Below are 9,929 nucleotides of genomic sequence, written 5' to 3' on the forward strand. Positions count from 1 at the left end.
GGAAAGCATTATGCTAAGTGAAATAAGCCAGGCAGTGAAAGACAAATACCATATGATCTCACCTATAAGTGGAACCTAATCAATAAAACAAGCAAGAAAATATAACCAGAGGTGCTCAAATAAAGAACAAACTGACAGTGACCAGAGTGGAGTGGGGAGGGTCATAATAGGGGAAATATAGGGAAGGGCCAAGTGAAACAACATATATAAAGGACTCATGGACAAAGCCAAAATGGATAGGATCGAGGGTGGGCAGGGCAGGGGAAAGTGGTGGCAGGAGACAACTGTACTTGAACAATCACTGGATATAATCATTGAAATAGGTCATATGCAAGATGACAAAACACATCTCAGTAACTTTAAGGATCTTAAGTTTACAGAGTTTGTTTATTGACAATATTGGGATGAAAAACGAAATCACCTTGAGAAATCTAAGAAACCCCAAATATTTGGAAATTAATCAATGCACCATTAAATAACAGAGGAGTCAAAGAAGAAATTAAAAAACTAGAAAATATGATAATGAAAACTATAGCATACTGAAAAAATTTGGCATACATCTAGTACATTGTTTATAGGGAAATTTATAGTCTTAATGAAACATACCAGAAAAGAGGAAAGGTCATGAAACAATCATGTAATGCTTCCCATTAAACAACCAGAAAAAGAGAGCAAAGCAAACCAAACCTCTGTAGACAAAGGAAAATAATAAAAGTGAATCTGGAAATCATCTAAATAAGAGTCTAAAAATGGGGTGGGAGGAAACCAGTAAAAAGCAATGTTGATTCTTTCAGAAAGATTATCTTATAAATCATACACACATAAAAATTAAAAGTGAATAATATAATAAAATAAACTTGATTTCAAGAAAATTGACAATAGATAAAATGGAGAAATATTGTACTGGAATTTATAGCCATGATGGCATCCAAAAAATGAGCAGATGGATGAAGAGTGAAAATAAGTATAACAATCTCTAGTTACAGATTACATGACTATTCTCATACATTATTCTTAAAAATGCATCTGCAAACAGCTACTAGTCTAATGGTAACTTTAGCAATGTCACAGGATAAAAGATGAACATACAAATGTCAAGTGTGTTCATATATATGCTGGCAGAAATTGATTGGAAAAATTAAATTTAAAAAATTTGAGTTTGACAAATAGTAAAAAAAAAAAAATCCATAGATATAAATCAAGCAAAAGTCATGAAAGACGTGAACTGAAAATTAAAAACTTTGTTGAAAAATTTTTAAAACACATTTATTTATTGTTAGAGAAAGGAAGGGAGGGAGAAAGAGGGAGAGAAACATCAATGTGTGGTCACCTCTCAGGTGCCCCCTATGGGGGACCTGCCCCACAACCCAGGCATGTACCCCAACTGGGAATTAAAATAGTGACCTTTGGTTCACAGACCAGTGCTCAATCCATTGAGCCACAGAGCCAGGGCTGAAAATTTTAATTAATTTTCATTTCAATTAATTTTTAAGAAAACCAAATGGTTGTTTTATAATAATGTACTAAAAGACTTAGTTCTATTTAAACATTTATTCTCCCTAAATTAATTAATGAATTCAGAACTATCCCAATCAAAATCCCATCAAAATTCAGTAAAATTTGAATGGCTCTTCTAAAATTTATGTGGAAATCCAAGTTAAGAATTCTCCGTCAATCTAGGTTCTTGCCCATCTACATGAGCAGATCCTTTTCCTTTTTTTAACTCATAGGATAAGCCTTAAAAACAAAACAATGCCTTTTTGTAAGTGACTGAGATTTTGAGGTCATTACTGAAGCATAACCTAGTGCACAGTCACTCAACAATCACGTGGAGGACGTGCATTTACACATCCTGCGAGTGCTGAGGGTGTTCCACTGTCAGAACATCGCTTATCGCATCCCCAGGGTATAATTTAACACATTTCTTTGTTTTGTTTACATCCTGTAAATTTTTAGTTGGCGCTAGAGGGTTTTTTATTTGTTTGTTTTTTGTTTGTTTGTTTGTTTTGGACTATTATGTCATAGGGCTTCTGTGTTCTCCCATGAAAAAAGTCATAATGTGCCACTATCTTTTATTTTGTCAATATCCACTGTTCTCAATTATTTGGTATAGCAAAACAATGATATTTAATTCTATCATTCTTTTTATGATGTTAACTAGAATATTTCTATAAAAACCTTCCCATTTGCTATATGTCTTGGTTTATATACACACGGGTATTTCCTTCTTATCACTTTTTCATTTACCCTTCACTCCTTTTTTACTTTTATCTTCTAAATTACATATCATATTTTTTTTTGTATCCAGCTCCATTGGAGACCTTGTAATCAGAGATTATAATCCTCCCTTCTAATTTCTTTAATTCAGTCAATTCTTATTTTTATATCCTTTTATTCATCCATTTATATTCAGAGTCTTTGTATTTCTGACCTCTGGTGTTATTTCAATTCTGAAAATGTGTGTTTACATTTAATTCATATTAAATGGTGTGTTACACTTTTGTTTCTAAGCTTTGTTTTGAATTTGTTTTGACTCAAATATAGTGTTCAAGCTTCCTTTTATTCTTGTGGGAGCTTTGGTTAGTTCAGTGTTCACATTTTGTTGTTGTTTTTGACTGTTGATTAGTGATTTTTCTGAGACTAATGATAGATCAATTCTGTAGGAGTGAGGTTAGTAGCTTCCTTCATTTGTCAGTTCAAGAGCAATCTTTCCAGTTATTTCTTCAACAAGCAGAAATTGAAGGAATCTCTTCCAGTCTAACCTTTTATGATTCTTGGATTTTTTTCTAATACTAATGACACTGATTTTCAGTCACTTCTTTAAGTTTCTTCACCACCAAGTCTGCAAGGATCCCACATCTCCAAGGATCCTCCATTTACCCCCGCACTAATGCTTGCATGACATTATCATCTTTGGTACCACACATTTTTGAAGTACATTCTAACTAACTCCCTATTAAAAGTTCTCTATGCTTTCTTATCCTGCTTAGGACCTCCTACCTTTGAAAATGAATATTTTAGATGATTTCTGTGGTCAGCCCCACTAGGACCCTATAGCAGTCTCCTATGTTCATCATAGTTGCCTGTAACTCTCCATTCAAGTGTGAGTTCCACTAAAGTACATACTCTGTAGTCTTGGGTGGTTATTTAGCATTCAAGTAAACTAAAGTGTATCAAATTCTCTCTGTCCTAATCATGTTGGCAGTCTTAATTATGGGTGAATTTATTTTCCAAATTTATTGCTCTGCATTTTTCCCATAGAGGATGTGTACAGATTCAATTTTTAAAAGCTCCCACTATCCTTGAGGTACTTGGAAATGTTATACTAATATTTTGAATGGAACAAAGGTGCCTTAGTTAAGAAAGTAATTTAAATTGCAAAGTTCTCCAGAGAACAAGACAATTATAGTTTACAAAGCTAAGTATTTATTTTTAGAATAATTCTTTCTCTCACTCAAAGATCTTTCAATAGGCAGAGTATAAAAATTAGAATATTGTAAGTGATACAGGCAATACTGCCCTAGAATCTAGGCACAATGAAACTAAACAAGACAAAAGAGACTGGGAATGCTTCATTTTATCAGAAAGCAGAACTGGAATGAGTTAAAATGTTCCATTGCTTTAAACAATTAAAAACACATTTATGAGATGGGATACTATTTAAGGATTAATGAAATCAGATAAAGGTATTTATAATTAACTTATAACAATCTTTCTATAATTCCACTTAACTAGTAAAATGCAGAAAGCTTTTTGCAACAGCTGGAAAATGGACAAAAGAACATTGCATATTTGTCAGAGTACTCTGCTGGACTCCGGTTACTTAGCAAGGATAAATCTGCATGGTCTGCATGCTCTACCCTACAGAGCCAAGGAGTGTGCAAGTGCTGGTTTGCTGGTGGATAGTGAGGTGGTTGTGCTGTGAGTTCACTGGGAGAAAAGAAGACAAGCCTGGTAGAGTAAAAGGAGGAGTTTCAGCAGCTGCCACATTTAATGGCAGGTTTAGAGTCCATGGCAGCAAATCCAACTCATTTAGAGGTTAGTTTTGAGGAGTTAGAAAACCACTCGCTGAATCTACAGGATTTATCTGGATTGTGTGAATTCAAAAACCACAACATATGATAGTTCTGTGTTTAATTTTTTTGAGGAACCTCCAATCTGCATCCCCACCAACAGTAAACAGGGTACCCTTTACATTCTCACAATCACTTGCCATCTCTTCTACCTCTGTGTATATACCTGAATAAAACAAAATCACTATCTTGAATAGACATCTGTATCCTCATGTTCATTGCAGCAGTATTTACCATATTAATACATAGAAACAACCTACATACTCATGAACAGATGAATGGATACAGAAATATACACATACATACAGTGGAATACTATTCAGCCATAAAAAATAAGGAAGGCCTGTCATTTGTAACAACGTGAATGGCTGTTAAAGGTCATTATGCTGAATGAAGTAAGTCAGAGAGAGGAGGACAAATAATGGCTGATGTCACCTCAACGTGGAATCTAAGAAAACCAAACTCAAGAAACAAATCAGATTTGTGGTTGCCAGGGGTGGCAGAATTGGGTGATGGTGTTCAAAAGGTAAAAACTTTTAGTTATAAATAAGTTGTCAGGATGTAACGCCAAATGATGATTATAGCTAACAATATGGTTTTCTATATTTGAAAGCAGCTAAGCAAGCAGATTTTAAAAGTTCTTACCAGAAGGAAAACATTTTGTCACTATCTGAGTTTTGGGATGTTAAATAAACTTATTGTGGTAATCATTTCACTCATACATCCATATATATCAAGCCATTGTGTTTTAAACCTTAAACTTATACAATATTACTTGTCAAATATATCAATAAAACTGGAAAAAAAACACTTTAAGAAAGAAAGCCACAAACAATATGCAGCAGTAACAACTGAAAAATTACAAGAAAAATAAGGAAGAGGGAACATGAAACCTTTAAAACTGAAACAGTTGCAGAATATACCCAAAGAAAGGCTCTGGGAATGGAAGACACCAGCAAATGAAGCTGAAGGAGTGGCAGAAGGCTTGAGGAAGCCTTCCACCAGGGCATAGAACAGGAGATCACGGCAGTAACAGGTCACCAGCAATTCTTAAGTCTGTTGTCACAAAGGAAACTTCATGTAACACTTTGATTCTACTCTCTGAAGAAAAACAACTGCTGTTTCTATTTATCTCTGATGTTCTTGGGCACCTTGTTTTGGAGGTTACAACTCATGTACTAACTTTTCTGGTTATATCTAAATTGGATGCTGCCAAGTATACTCCCTCCTTGATTATGGGCAGCCTCACAGGCTACTCAGCAATTGCTTTAAAATGAACTGAAGAGCTACAGTATACTTCAGACTAGGATTATACTCTACATGGCAATTCAATTCTCTCTGTCTTAAAAAAATAAAATTCTCAAGTCTTAAAAAAATAAAACCTAATCTGATTATTTCTGCAGGGTATTTAATAGGTTTTAGTGAACTTGTACCATTCAAAAAACACATTTTTAGCTTCTACTTTATTCACCAAATCTAAAGCAAATGAACATATTTAATATAGTTTCTTTTGCCTTCCTGACATTAAAAAAGATATTTTATTATAATTTTACATTTATTATATTTACATTTATTATAATTTCACATTTAGGTGCATGATTTATATTGATTAAAGTTTTATATGTGTGAGATAGTAATGAACGTTATTTTTATTCTATATGAATATATTATAGGCCATAAAACATTTATTGAAAAAGCAATCCATTTTCCCATTAAATGGTAGTACTGTCTTTCATAAATTAGGTTACTGTATATTTATAAGTGTATATCTCAACTTTTTTTATTTTATTGTCTGTATAAATCTCACCACAGCAATATCATATAATGTCTTAATATTGGGAAGATAATGTACCATCTACTTTTGGTGTCAAAAAACATAATTTAGATAAGAATTTTCCATGTAAAATGGGGCTAGAAATAATTTTCCTTAGCTGGATATGTATTAAAGCACCACAAAATTATCATATTTAATAGAAAGTTAATTGAAGGCATTCATACTAAAGAGTAAGAAAAAATACAATTATTTGCTAATAGTATTCGACAAGTGAAGCTCCCGGAAATACCCAGACAACCAAATAAACATATTTAAAAGAAAAAAAACATTCATTTTATTATTACTTAAATGCATACATTTAATAAGAATAATCTGAAACGCTCTTTGTCCTAATTGGTTTAAAGAGACAACAAATGAAAAATCCACAAAATCAGTACATTTTTAATGTAAAATATAATGTAAAATATAATGAAAGCAGGATTTACCTTAATGTTTGTGATGTTTTTAAATTGAAATTGATCTCTGTGTGCTTGCAAGGAAAACAAAATAAAAAGTGTTTGAACACAAAATAATCTAAATTGCTTAATAATTTCTTTTTTATAGTCCTATTTATTTAAAATGCACACCCAGTCAAAAGCAAACTCTACATTTCTCTGTGCATATGAATTTATTAAAAGAGATTGAAATTATGAACAATGGTTAACGGTTTTTATCTGCAGAAAAGAATGAAATTTGAGGAAGAAAGTAGATCAGAATATACATTTGCCTTCTCTCTATTTTTTATGTTTATGAGAATATAATTATAAAATTCAAATTATTCTTAAGACATATTTCAATATACTTTGGTTAAAATTTTAAACAGAACTAGATTTTCATAATAACTTAAAAACATTCCATTCAGTTAACAACTGGATATTATTACTGGACAAATTTATCCTCACCTTCATTGTACTTCTGTACCAGCCAATAAAGGCTCACCAATCTTCTTTTCTTCTGCCAATTTCTTGTTCTTCATACAGATTATTTTTAGTTGTACTTAGCTTCTCCTCTGACTTTCATAGTGTTTCATCTACTAATTGTTGACATAAATTTATAGCACATACAAATAGATTTTTTTCTTGAGTGTGGTCCAATTCAACAATATTCTGTACGGATAGAAATCACTCAAGCTAAAATTTTATAGTTCTTTTATAAAAAAGAAAGAAAAACTTTTTTTCCTCGAGGTATAAAGACATATTTTTCATCTAGTTATATAATGAAAGAGGAAATTGTGAATAGAGATACAGTGATACAAAAACCTCATTTACCTTGTCCTTACTGGGCACTCCTAAAATGTGATTAATAAAATACTTCATTATTAAAATCTGTTGCATACCCAAGAATCTCTTTTAGTTAAATCATTACTTAGCGTGTACGTATTTTGTAGGGAAAACATTTACCAAGATGTTTTACTGGGATTTACTTTTCTTAAAACACATATTTATAATATTTGAAACTGCTAGGTTTTATAAAATATATTTAATCAACATTTTATTTTTCACAAAGATAAATTAATGATTATAGGATAAGCAACTTGCCCATGATAAAATTGCCAGTTAATTATATGCATATATTTGAATTGGGTTCATATGCCTGGTACTAGTAAAATACATTCATTTTATTTATTTGTTTTATCAAAAATGTGGCTATGTCACTGTTTTTCATTTAATAGAAAATACCCTAATTTAAGAAAATTAACGTATAACACTACATGTCATTCATGATGAAGGAATCATACTACACTGATACACATAGTTCTACTTCGTAAGAACCATCCAACTTGAAATTCTGTGATTAAAAAGATTTACTTATGAGTCAATACAATTTATCAAAAATGATTCTTCCCAAAAGTGCACTACCACAAATATTTATATGTTCATAGACCAGTTTCTCAAAAGCCTACATAATCTGTAACTTATCAAATTCTGAATTGTAGAGGCTTTAAAATGATAGACTGGGTAAAAAATGCAATCCAGTGATATTAGTTAGTGGTTTAGAGCAACAAATAAACTTGATTCACACAATTCACCAGGCTCCAGGGAGATCACACTCCCCAAAAAGTGACTCAGTGCTGTGCTCATGGCTAAGGGGAAAGCATTTAAAATAATTATCTAACGATACAACATGTTACCCTGAGAACTTTATCTGAATTGATAATATTAAAAAATCTACATCATTAAAAAATCTGAAGGATTAAATAGATTAAAGAGTACTACTTTTGGAATAGACTCTATTCCTAGTGTTTCTGTAACAAACCATAACTATCTGTTGCAAATCAACATGATAATATTTCCTATTGATACATTACTAGACATACTCTATTTTTCAGCATTAAAGCAAACTAGTACAGCCATATTTACACTTATGTCTATATATTTATTATGAAAAACACATTGCATGATGGTAAGAGCTTGTAAGACTTCAGGTTGTTTTTTGTTTCCTCAAAAAGTACAAAAGTCATAAGGAGTCATTTGCCAATACATTATTTCTTACTTTTGTGTCAATGATTTTCATTAATGTTTCTCCTAGGCTTTTCCAAGATTGTTCATATATATATTGGTGGTTTATAACAGGAAGTGAGTTCAAAACTAATAACTTTATTTTTGAAAATAACATAACAGCATATGTTTCATTTGCAGTTTCATTGAGGTGTGATTAATGTTTTCATTTGGGGGCTATTAAACTGTTTTGGGGTTCTCAATGCTGGAACAATGTTCACTGTTTAATGAACTACTGTAGCTTGGCTTAGAAATTTGGCAGCGTGCATTTCTTCCCTTTCTTCTATTTCTGGATTATGAGCATGATCCTTAATGCCTATTAGACAGAGTTGAATGGCAAGTTGCTCCCTACATTCTCATTCTAAATCTCTAAAGCTGAATTATGGTCTGAGTAAATACATCAATATAAATATTAGACCAGGTAATGGTGACTAAGTTTCAATTGAGTTGTGTTCTCATAAATCATGCATTCTATGTGAGAGAGGATAATACATATTTGAAGTTAATGTTTTCATGTACTACTTCAGTTCGTAAGAGAAGTAAAAACAGAATAGCAGTACAACAAACTGGAAATATACCACACTGCCCTTCAGCTGTAGAGGAAATGTCAAAATTTAAGTACATGCTCACCAAACAGAATAGAGGGCTAAAAGATTCCATAGCCCCAGTGTTTAACAATTACCAAGTTTGGACAGACATCTTGGGTTACAATAAGTAATGAAAAGCAACCAATTAGAGGCCAATGGAAAAAATGCACTGGAAAACGGAAAGCCATGATTTGCTGAGAACTCAGAAAGAGACAGAGAGAATTGATTTGGCTGCCGTGTTATAGTAGCAAAATCACCATGTCATTACTCTGAAAACTAATAAATAAAGGGGAAAAATCACGTAGTCAGCCTCCTTTTCGTGTACAAAGTCTAATTCAGAGTAACTACATTACTGATATATAATTTTTTTTCTTTAGAGAAGAATTCCAGCTAATAAATGCAAAGGAAATGATAAATTACAAAACCACCTTTTGGAAGTTCCTGATGGCAACAGTAGATCTACGGCACAATCACCGACAACTGCTGAAACTTTTAGGTAAGAAATTGATGGGGGTCTTTATCATAGACAGATCAGGCTAATGATAAATTCATCCACGTGCATTGGTTTCCCCCCGTTTATGTCATAACAAAGATCAGAGATTTGGCAACTTAAAACAATACAAATTTAATATCTCACAGTTCTTTAAATGAAAAACCCAGGTTTGCTTGACTAGTTTTTCTGCTCCAGATATCAAAGCCTAAATCGAGGTGTCAGCCAGCCTGGTATTTTACTAGGAGGCTCTGGGAAGAAATCGCTCCCACTTCACTAAGGTTGTTGACAGAATCAGATTCTGGTCTCAGTAAGACTCAGGTCCCTTTCTTTTGCTGGCTGTCACCTGGGCTCTGTCTGTAGTTCTTAGAGACCTCAAGTCACAACCATTTATTAAGGAGGCAATGCGGGCCCTGCCTGGCATAGCTCAGTGGATTGAGTGTGGGCTGCGAACCAAAGTGTCGCAGT

The sequence above is a fragment of the Phyllostomus discolor genome, chromosome 2 (genome assembly GCF_004126475.2).
Source record: "Phyllostomus discolor isolate MPI-MPIP mPhyDis1 chromosome 2, mPhyDis1.pri.v3, whole genome shotgun sequence".
Lineage (NCBI taxonomy): Eukaryota > Metazoa > Chordata > Mammalia > Chiroptera > Phyllostomidae > Phyllostomus > Phyllostomus discolor.